Genomic DNA, 10,000 nt, shown 5'->3' with positions numbered 1-10,000 from the left:
GACAGACACACAGACACACACAGACAGACAGACACACAGTCAGTCAGACACACTGACAGACAGACACACAGTCAGTCAGACACACTGACAGACAGACACACAGTCAGTCAGACACACAGACACACAAAGACACACAGACACACAGTCAGTCAGTCAGACACACAGACACACAAAGACACACAGACACACAGACACACAGTCAGTCAGACAGACACACACAGACAGACAGACAGACACACAGACAGACACGCAGTCAGACAGTCAGACAGTCAGTCAGACAGACACACAGACAGACACACAGACAGTCAGACAGACAGTCAGTCAGACAGACACACAGACAGTCAGACACACACACACAGACAGTCAGACACACACACAGACAGTCAGACAGACACACAGACAGTCAGACAGACAGACAGGCGTTCGTGCAATGTATAGATAGACCAACAGTTCAGTGTGTTTTCACTGTTGATTTGTTAAACTGTTCCACTGTTTTTGTAATTTAAATAATTGCAACACCTTTCTAAAAGTCAACGAGTAATCGTGTTAAATAATTATGATTTCAATGTTGATCGGATATAATAAGTGAACAAATGAATTAAAAAATCCCTGAAGAAAACACTGATAGTTTAGTTTAATAATCTGCGTGGTTACTAATGACAGTGAAATGATTATTATAATGATTGTTAGGATTTTATCTGTTATAATTAGACAATTATAGGATACATAGTAATATAGTTTCTGTGTTTTACCGGTGTTTCCGAGCCAACACGTTAGTTATTCCCGATGAGTGGGGACACAGAGACAGCTGTGAGCAGCTCATCCGTAATAATAAGACCAGGAATAGGATGTGAGGCGGCCTTCAGGATATGAATTATATCATAAAAAGTCTTATTTACATTGACGGTGTGTTTGCTCATGTTATGTACCTGAGGTAAAGGAGGAGGAGGAAGAGGAAGAGGACAGATGTCTGGGGTCATTTGGCATCTCTTGGTAGTCGGTTTGTGTCTCTTTGTCCACATCACTTTAGACCGTTATTATCTCCATATCTGTGTCTAAAACATAGGAAAAGCTGAAGCAGATAATAACTAACACTCAAAAAGCTGAAAGACAAAACTGAAGAAATCCGACTACAGTCGTTAGATCTGAGAAAAGTCTTTTAGTGACATCTATTTGGTTTAGGTGTTGCCCAAAAACTCGGGTGCTGCACCTAAACCTTATAATGGCGAAAAACCACTGAGATTACAGACACAAGGACACCTATGAGGGGACACAAAGACACCTGTGAGCAGCTTATCTGTAATAATAAGACCATGATAAGGATGTGAGGCGGCGTTCAGGTTATTAATCATATAACAAGAAGTCTCATTTAATCCCGAGACTGAGGGCCGAGGGCGAGAGCGAGGGCCGAGTGTTTGCTCTTGTTATCTACCTGCCAAACAGTGGAGGACAGATGTTTGTCTCTGTGTGTGTGTGAAGGAGGGGCAGTTAAACACTCTCCCTCCCTCTCTCTTCATGATAACCTATTTGTAGAAAGCGACCTGCTCTCCGTTTCTCAGCCTCGTTCACACTCTGCTGCTTCCCTCCATTAAACCGTGCCGGTGTCTGCGTCGAGGTCACACTGATGAATAACATAACATCCTCTCGGTGCTTCCCTGTAAGCCTTCTGGACCCTTCTTCTTAACCGCCTCTTACTAACAACTAAGTGACTTTGAGTCTTTGAAAAGCGCTATATAAAAAAAAATTCAATTTATTATTATTAACAAGACGTGGGGGGGGGGGTATGTGCGACTATCTGGAAACCCAAATTTTTTTTTCAAGTCTTAGGTGCAGCACCCGAGCCGTTTCTGGCAGCACCTCGGCTGAATGAACGTGAAATGCAGCAAGACAGTGGAAAGAAGCACCAAAAAAGTGCGAAAAACATCGGGGGAAAAAAACGCGTTTGTGTCTCTTTGTAGTCAATTTGTGTCTCTTTGTAGTCGTGTTGTGTCTCTTTGCAGTCGTGTTGTGTCTCTTTGCAGTCGTGTTGTGTCTCTTTGTAGTCATTTGGCATCTCTTTGCAGTCAGTTTGTGTCTCTTTGTAGTCGTGTTGTGTCTCTTTGTAGTCGTGTTGTGTCTCTTTGTAGTCGTGTTGTGTCTCTTTGTAGTCGTGTTGTGTCTCTTTGTAGTCAGTTTGTGTCTCTTTGTAGTCGTGTTGTGTCTCTTTGTAGTCGTGTTGTGTCTCTTTGTAGTTGTGTTGTGTCTCTCTGTAGTCAGTTGGCATCTCTTTGTAGTCAGTTTGTGTCTCTTTGTAGTCAGTTTGTGTCTCTTTGTAGTCGTGTTGTCTCTTTGTAGTCATTTGGCATCTCTTTGTAGTCAGTTTGTGTCTCTTTGTAGTCAGTTTGTGTCTCTTTGTAGTCGTGTTGTCTCTTTGTAGTCGTGTTGTGTCTATTTGCTGTCGTGTTGTGTCTATTTGCCGTCGTGTTGTGTCTATTTGCAGTCGTGTTGTCTCTTTGTAGTCATTTGGCATCTCTTTGTAGTCATTTGGCATCTCTTTGTAGTCAGTTTGTGTCTCTTTGTAGTCGTGTTGTGTCTCTTTGTAGTCGTGTTGTGTCTCTTTGTAGTCGTGTTGTGTCTCTTTGTAGTCGTGTTGTGTCTCTTTGCAGTCGTGTTGTGTCTCTTTGTAGTCATTTGGCATCTCTTTGTAGTCAGTTTGTGTCTCTTTGTAGTCAGTTTGTGTCTCTTTGTAGTCGTGTTGTCTCTTTGTAGTTGTGTTGTGTCTCTTTGTAGTCAGTTTGTGTCTCTTTGTAGTCAGTTTGTGTCTCTTTGTAGTCGTGTGTGTCTCTTTGTAGTCGTGTTGTGTCTATTTGCAGTCGTGTTGTGTCTATTTGCAGTCGTGTTGTCTCTTTGTAGTCATTTGGCATCTCTTTGTAGTCAGTTTGTGTCTCTTTGTAGTCAGTTTGTGTCTCTTTGTAGTCGTGTTGTCTCTTTGTAGTCGTGTTGTGTCTATTTGCAGTCGTGTTGTGTCTATTTGCAGTCGTGTTGTGTCTATTTGCAGTCGTGTTGTGTCTATTTGCAGTCGTGTTGTCTCTTTGTAGTCATTTGGCATCTCTCTGTAGTCAGTTTGTGTCTCTTTGTAGTCAGTTTGTGTCTCTTTGTAGTCAGTTTGTGTCTCTTTGTAGTCGTGTTGTGTCTCTTTGTAGTCGTGTTGTGTCTATTTGCTGTCGTGTTGTGTCTATTTGCAGTCGTGTTGTGTCTATTTGCAGTCGTGTTGTGTCTCTTTGCAGTCGTGTTGTGTATCTTTGTAGTCATTTGGCATCTCTTTGTAGTCGTGTTGTGTCTCTTTGTAGTCGTGTTGTGTCTCTTTGTAGTCAGTTTGTGTCTCTTTGTAGTCGTGTTGTGTGTCTTTGTAGTCATTTGGCATCTCTTTGTAGTCGTGTTGTGTCTTTGTGGTCAGTTTGTGTCTCTTTGTGGTTTTGTGTCTCTTTTTCACATTGTTTTCAACCATTATTATTTACATATTTGTGTCTAAAACGTTGGAAAAGCTAGAGCAGATGATAAAGCATAAAAAGCTAAAGAAGTCATTAGATCTGAGAACAGTCTCTTTAGTTACATTCATTCTGCTTTAGGTGCTGCACCTAAACCTTTATAATGGCAGGAAAACCCTGAACAGGCAGCAGGTTTTAATGAGGATGGTCTGAAGCATCTGACACCTGTCCATCCATACACTTCATTTGTTTCCGTCTGTTTATTTCTTTGTTTGTTGTTTGCAAAGTCAGGAGTGAAATGAGGTTGTAGGAAAGATAACTATCAGCTGCTGTATTTATTCTCTCGGCCTTCAGGTCAAGTCATCAGGCGAAATATCACTTTTTAAGTATATATTTATGAGATTTATTTTTAGTTTTGTTTGCTAGAGGCATGGCTTGAGGGATGGCAATGTCCATCTGCTCTGTTTCGGTCCAGACTGAATTATCTCTAGAGCTGCAACTAACTATTATTTTCATTGTCGATTAATTCATAATTCATTAATTTTTTTTTTAGACTTTTTTTTGTTGCCTTTTTCTGACATTTGTCGCGTTTTTTGAGCGTTTTCTGTCGTTTTCTGTCGTTTTTGTCCGTTTCTCGGTACCCGAGAGTGCATAAGCACGAGCATATCTGACGTCATCTTGACAGAGTGGAGCTCCGACTGCCCACACACACACACACACACACACACACACACACACACACACACACACACACACACAGCTGTGGTGCCGACGGAGCAAAACAACGTTGACTTTGTTAAAGTCACAGTGAGTCACGGCAATGCCGGTAAAGCGGTTGCAAGTGTGTTTACACTTTTTAAAACTCCTCACAGACAGCGTATATAACAGCGAGGTGAAAGCTGTCACGGTATGGGTTAACGTTAGACTTTCTCTGTTACAGGCAGGCACCACTGTGTTCACTATGCCCTATTGACTGACTGACAGGCTGAGGTTGTCAGTCTCTCCCCACCCTACCACCTTAACTAACACATTTTCTGCGGGAAACCCTGGACCTCTCTATATAGTTGTAGATCTCAACAGTTGATCTCAGTAGTTAGAGGAAAGCTTTCTTAGATCCCGTAGGTAAATCTACTAGATCAATTAAAAAGTAAAAACAGGCTACGTTTGAGTTTAACAAAACAACAAGTTTTTCCTGCTCTTTAGCACGGACAGGTAATTGTGTATGTGTATTTATTCATGTTGATCTGTACCTGGGGCTCAACGGTTACTTGTTTTGCTGTTGAGGATTTTCTTCACAGCTTCCGGATAAGAAAGACGTTGTGCGTCATCCACTACGTTGAGGTAAAAATCATGTTTTTGTCAGTTTTCATTGTGGTGTGTCTGGTTTGGCCCGCTCGTCTGCTCAGACGATTACGGCAGTATTGTGTTGTAGAAGTTCATTTAAATTTTATTTATAGTGACAAGTCACAACAGGAGTTATCTCAGGATACTGTACAGATAGAGTAGAGTCTAGACCACACTCATTTACATCATATCATTTACACAGACGCAACAATCTGGTGCAAACGTTTGGTGCGACAGTGGCGAAGAAAAACTTCCTTTTAAACAGAAAGAAAAATCAGCCAGACACAGATATATGATTCATAATAATTATAGCAGTTGTTATGATGATGGGAACCCATCTTTGGTACAAAATAAATGTATTGTGTCAAGTATCGTGATATCTAACAGGCGTGAGTTAGAGCTCGGGGCGAAGGGGAGAAAATCAAATATCAAATCAATATTTTTGATCAAATACAGCGATGTTGATATTGCGGCGATAATGTAGGGTTGACAGTTGGTGCTTTCACAAAATATTATTTACACAATAAGAGTTTTAGGTAAATAAGTGCAAATTATGTGGATACAAAGACTAAGTGGGGAAAGGCAAATAATCGAACAGCTAGTAAATTTGGTAAGTTATGAAAATGACATTAATTTACTGTAATGCAGCCTTTTAAAACCAGGAAAAGACAACACTGTCAGATCCAGGGTTAGGGTTCCAGGGGCCAGCTGATGGTGTCGCTGCGACTCAGCTGGTGGAGTCTCCAGAGGCTGGTTTTAGAACGGAAGAGATGTCTCCTGTTTCTACAGCCAATAGAGAAATCAGCTGGTTGAGTCTCCAGAGGCTGGTTTTAGAACGGAAGAGACGTCTCCTGTTTCAACAGCCAATAGAGAAGTCAGCTGGTGGAGTCAGCCAGAAACTAAAGAAATGAAAGTATCCAGAATCCATTTTATTTCTGTTACAAACTGTTAACGGAGGCTCAACGTGCGCCCGCGAGCTAGTGACTGAGGAGAGGGAGCGCCGTTGATTCATCACTAGAAATGTAACTGTAGCAAGCATCTCACGATCACCAACATTTAGACACAACAAATGACATATCCAGCTACAAAAAGCCTGGCAGTTAGGATGGAAGTACAAAGAGGCGTTGCTATGGAGGTGATACACCGTCTCGTCTCATTGGTGTGAACCGGCAGGTTTTAGAAACGCTGCAGCCCGACGCGTCGCAAGTAGCAGCAAGTTTACACTCGTCTTGTTGGGAATCTTTGGTCTGAACTGGGCTTTACGTTACGTTACATGTTTATCCAAAGCGACTTCCAATTAAATGCTTTCAAGCTTCAAGGTGCAAACTAGAGGGTGACAATTTTTTGGGACTCCCGCGGGTCACGTGATTCCCGCGCTACAGGAGTCAATTTCACTGTCAGTAACGTGTTCGGGACGCATAGAGCGTAGAAATCAACGGGCGGGAGCGGGACGGAGGCGGCGATTAAATAAAAAAAAATGACGCTGCAATGCGGTGAGTGCGCCCAAAGATTGCGAGGCATTTCGTTTTAGAAAAGAGAACCGCTTACAACTCGCAATACGTTTGTTGATTGGGAATACCGTGACCCGCGGGAGTCTCGAAAAATGGTCACTACCTAACCCCCCCCCAGCAGTGAGAGACAAACTGCTCTGCAGCGCTGCATTCACACAACAACATCAGCAGAGCAGAGGAGCTGCTCACGCTCCCTCGGGCCATCGCTGCAGCTGTGCACACACGCACACGCGCACACACACACACACACACACACGCGCGCACACACACACGTGAGTGTTTTCGTGGGCTCGGGTTGGGATGGGAGCAACAACTGATTCCTGTGTCACCCTCTAGTGCAAACTAGCTAGCTTTAAATAAGCCAAACTACAAAGAAAGTACCACTGTAAGTTATTATTTTATTTTTTTCATTATCCAAGCAGTCAGAAGAGATTAGTAGAGGAGTGTTTTTAGCCTGCAGGAGAGGTGTTGGCTTTCAGCACCTAAGCCAAATCTCAGACCTAATAACTGTAGTTGCATTTTCTTTTGGGGATTGTTTTTAACTTGCGCCTGCTCTACCAACTGAGCTAACCCGGCCACGTCTTTTAAGCTTTTTGAGTGTAAAAAGTGAGTTTTTTTCTCGCCACTGTCGCACCAAATGCTTTCTCATTGGAAATTGTTGGGTCTTTGTAAATTACAGAGTGTGGTCTAGACCTACTCTATCTGTAAAGTGTCTTGACACAACTCCTGTTATGATTTATAATACTGATATATTGCCCAGCCCTACAATAAACCTACAGCCTGTGACTGCAGCTGTCCTCCCGTCCTGAAGAGGGCAAACCTTGATCCATCAGGTGGAGGTGGGGAGGAGGAAGATCCTCTTTTTTTTTTCTAATCCTAATCAGAAACAATCCTCTCACCTCTCCTCCACACAGCCTCTCCACTCTTCTCCGTTTAACCGGGGACACTTTGTAAAGCAGAGGACGGATGAATCGCTGCTACTTTTTTACCAAAGGATGAAGAGGTGTAAGGCACCGAGAGGCGAGTAGATCCCGGATGTGTTTTAGCTAACGCTAACTGAGTGGATGGCTGGATGATTGTCTCTGTGTTAGACGGAGGAAGAGGAAGCCACACCAAACTAGTGTCTGTACAGCACCAACTGTCAGCCCAAACCTGATCAAAGGTGAATATACCTGCTGCTGATTACACCCTTGTGTTGTCGTATTTTCGCTTATTTTGTAACATCTTTGACGTTTTGTTTTTAGAAGTTTATAATAGACGTTTTTGACGCTTCCCAACATTTATCACTATTTAATTTTTTTTTCCTATATATATTTTGGAGTTTTTTTTCAAAATGTTTATAACTATTTCTGATGTTTTTGTCACTTTGTGTCTTGATGTTTTGTCGCCTATTTTCCAAAAGTTTTTGTCGCTATTTTGACGTTTTCTTCCGGTGTATTAGATGTTTTTATTGTTGTTTTTGGCGCTTTTTTCCCAACATTTTTGTCACTTTTTTGTCACTTTTTCTTTTTTCAGTTTTCTTTTACATTTTTCGGCACTTATTTCGATGTCCTGTATTTCTGATATGAAGAAACTTTGAAAAACGGGTCAAATTTTAACCGAGGACAACACAAGGGTTAAATAATGTCTAGGGTTGGAAATCACGTTACGTCGCGTTGCACGGCTCCCGATACACGCCTCCCGATACACGCCTCCCGATACACGCCTCCCGATACACGCCTCCCGATACACGCCTCCCGATACACATCTCACGATACACGCCTCCCGATACACGGCTCCCGATACACGCCTCCCGATACACGCCTCCCGATACACGCCTCCCGATACACGCCTCCCGATACCGATAATATCACCATACAGCAATTCTGCGATAATCAATATATTGCTAGATAGGGCTGAGTAAAATATATAATTGTGATTATTTTTGACTGATACTTGCGATATGATTCACGATATTGGAGGGAATTATATATATATATTTGGAGGGAGAGGGAGGATCTGTACCAAACAAAGATTGGGTAGGGTAGGTAGGTAAAGGATTTGTAGACCGGGACGTCTCTGCTGCACCGCAATATTTCATTCAGAACGGTCTGACACATATTTTGCCTTTAACAAATATTGCGTTACAGTAAAGTGATGTCGTTTTCTGAACTTAGCAGACTGTTCTAGCTGTTCTGTTATTTGCCTTTGACCACTTAGTCATTATATCCACATTATGATGGTTATTTATCTAAAATCTAAATGTGGAAGATATTTTGTGAAAGCACCAATTGTCAACCTTACAATACCGTTGCAATATCGACATCGAGGTGTTTGGTCAAAAAGATCGTGATATTTGATTTTCTCCATATCGCCCAGCCCTAACCCTAGTCCATATGGCGAGGAATGATGTAATGATACATCACGATATCGGTTGAACTATGAATACCAAATGCCCGTGAAAAGGTAGAGTGCATGAGGTTTCCTGTCTTTATTCACTACAAGTGACAGGGTTTCTGCAGGTGCAACATGTCAGACTTAAGACTTTTTTAAGACCTTTATGAATGAAATTTAAGACCTACTGTATATCACGACATAAAAAAAGTGTGACAAAAAGTTTAAATAACTTGTGTCTGTCTGTGTGTGTGTTTTTAGATTGTTTGTCATTGCATATCGCTACACAACAAAATTAAGATGACGTCAATCACTCACTTAGCAGCATAAAGATTGAAAGATGAAAAGTATGGTTCAAGTCCAGCTTAGCTTATCCTTTCAGCAGCTCATTTATGGCCCTGGGAAAAAAGCTATTTCTCATGCGGTTTGTCCACGCCCTCATGACCCTAAGCCTGCCTGAGGGTAGGGTGTCAACCAGCATATGGCCAGGGTGTGTAGGGTCCGCTCTGATGCTTGCTGCTCTTCTCTGCAGCCTACTGGAGTATATGTCCTCAAGGCTTGGGAGAGGGACACCAATGACTCTCTGGGCTGTTTTAATTACCCGCTGCGGGTCTTGGTGCAGCTGGAGAAGCACACTGTACAGCTGTATGCCAGCACACTCTCTATTGTGCACCTGTACACATTTGTGAGGAGTTCCTGCGGGAGCCCGGTGCATCTTAGGGTTCGCAGGAAAAAGAGTCTGCTGAGCCTTTTTCCCTATCTCCTCAGTGTTCACTACCCAGGTCAGATCCTCCGCTAGATGCACACCTAGGTATCTGAAGCCTGGGACCTGTTCCACCTCCTCTCCATATGTCACAAGACTGTTGTGGCTTCTGTTTTTACGTTTCCTAAAGTCAATTATGATTTCTTTTGTTTTCTTTGTGTTGTCAGGGTTCATACATTTAAAACCTGGAAAAGTTATGGAATTTGATAAAATGCTAATTCCAGGCCTGGAAAGGTTTTGGAAACATAAAAAGACCCAGAAAGTTTTGGATAAGTCATGGAATTTCTTTTTTTTTTTTAAACACAAGCACAATAATACGTGATTAATAAATGTATTTCACGTCATCTTGACCTCAACGTTCTATTCGGGGTACGAGATTACGAATCCCACTATGAACCACATACGTTGTCATTCATTTTATTATTAATCCTCTGAGAGGAAACTTTAACACAGATTTCTATTCTTATTGTATAATGTCGACTGACTTTTTCAGGAATACATAGTCATGGAAATTAGCCGGAAAATATTGGTTAAAATGCGTA

The 10,000-nt window shown here is 42.1% G+C and overlaps 1 protein-coding gene across 2 annotated transcripts in view; it reads left to right on the top strand.

The window, feature by feature from the left end:
* atp2c1 (ATPase secretory pathway Ca2+ transporting 1) overlaps positions 1-10,000 on the top strand; it is a 67,237-nt gene that overhangs the window by 5,213 nt on the left and 52,024 nt on the right. Inside the window, exon 1 of one of the 2 annotated variants that reach the window (XM_078252005.1) lies at positions 7,237-7,484. The exons of the other annotated variant lie outside the window; for it this stretch is intronic. The gene's annotated coding sequence lies outside the window, so the exon portion shown is untranslated. Of the gene's footprint in view, positions 1-7,236; positions 7,485-10,000 lie in introns of those variants that run through there. 2 annotated transcript variants of the gene reach the window in all.

The sequence above is a fragment of the Sander vitreus genome, chromosome 6 (assembly GCF_031162955.1).
Source record: "Sander vitreus isolate 19-12246 chromosome 6, sanVit1, whole genome shotgun sequence".
NCBI lineage: Eukaryota > Metazoa > Chordata > Actinopteri > Perciformes > Percidae > Sander > Sander vitreus.
Note: the sequence above shows the minus strand (reverse complement) of the source record. Positions and strands in the feature narration are given on the sequence as shown.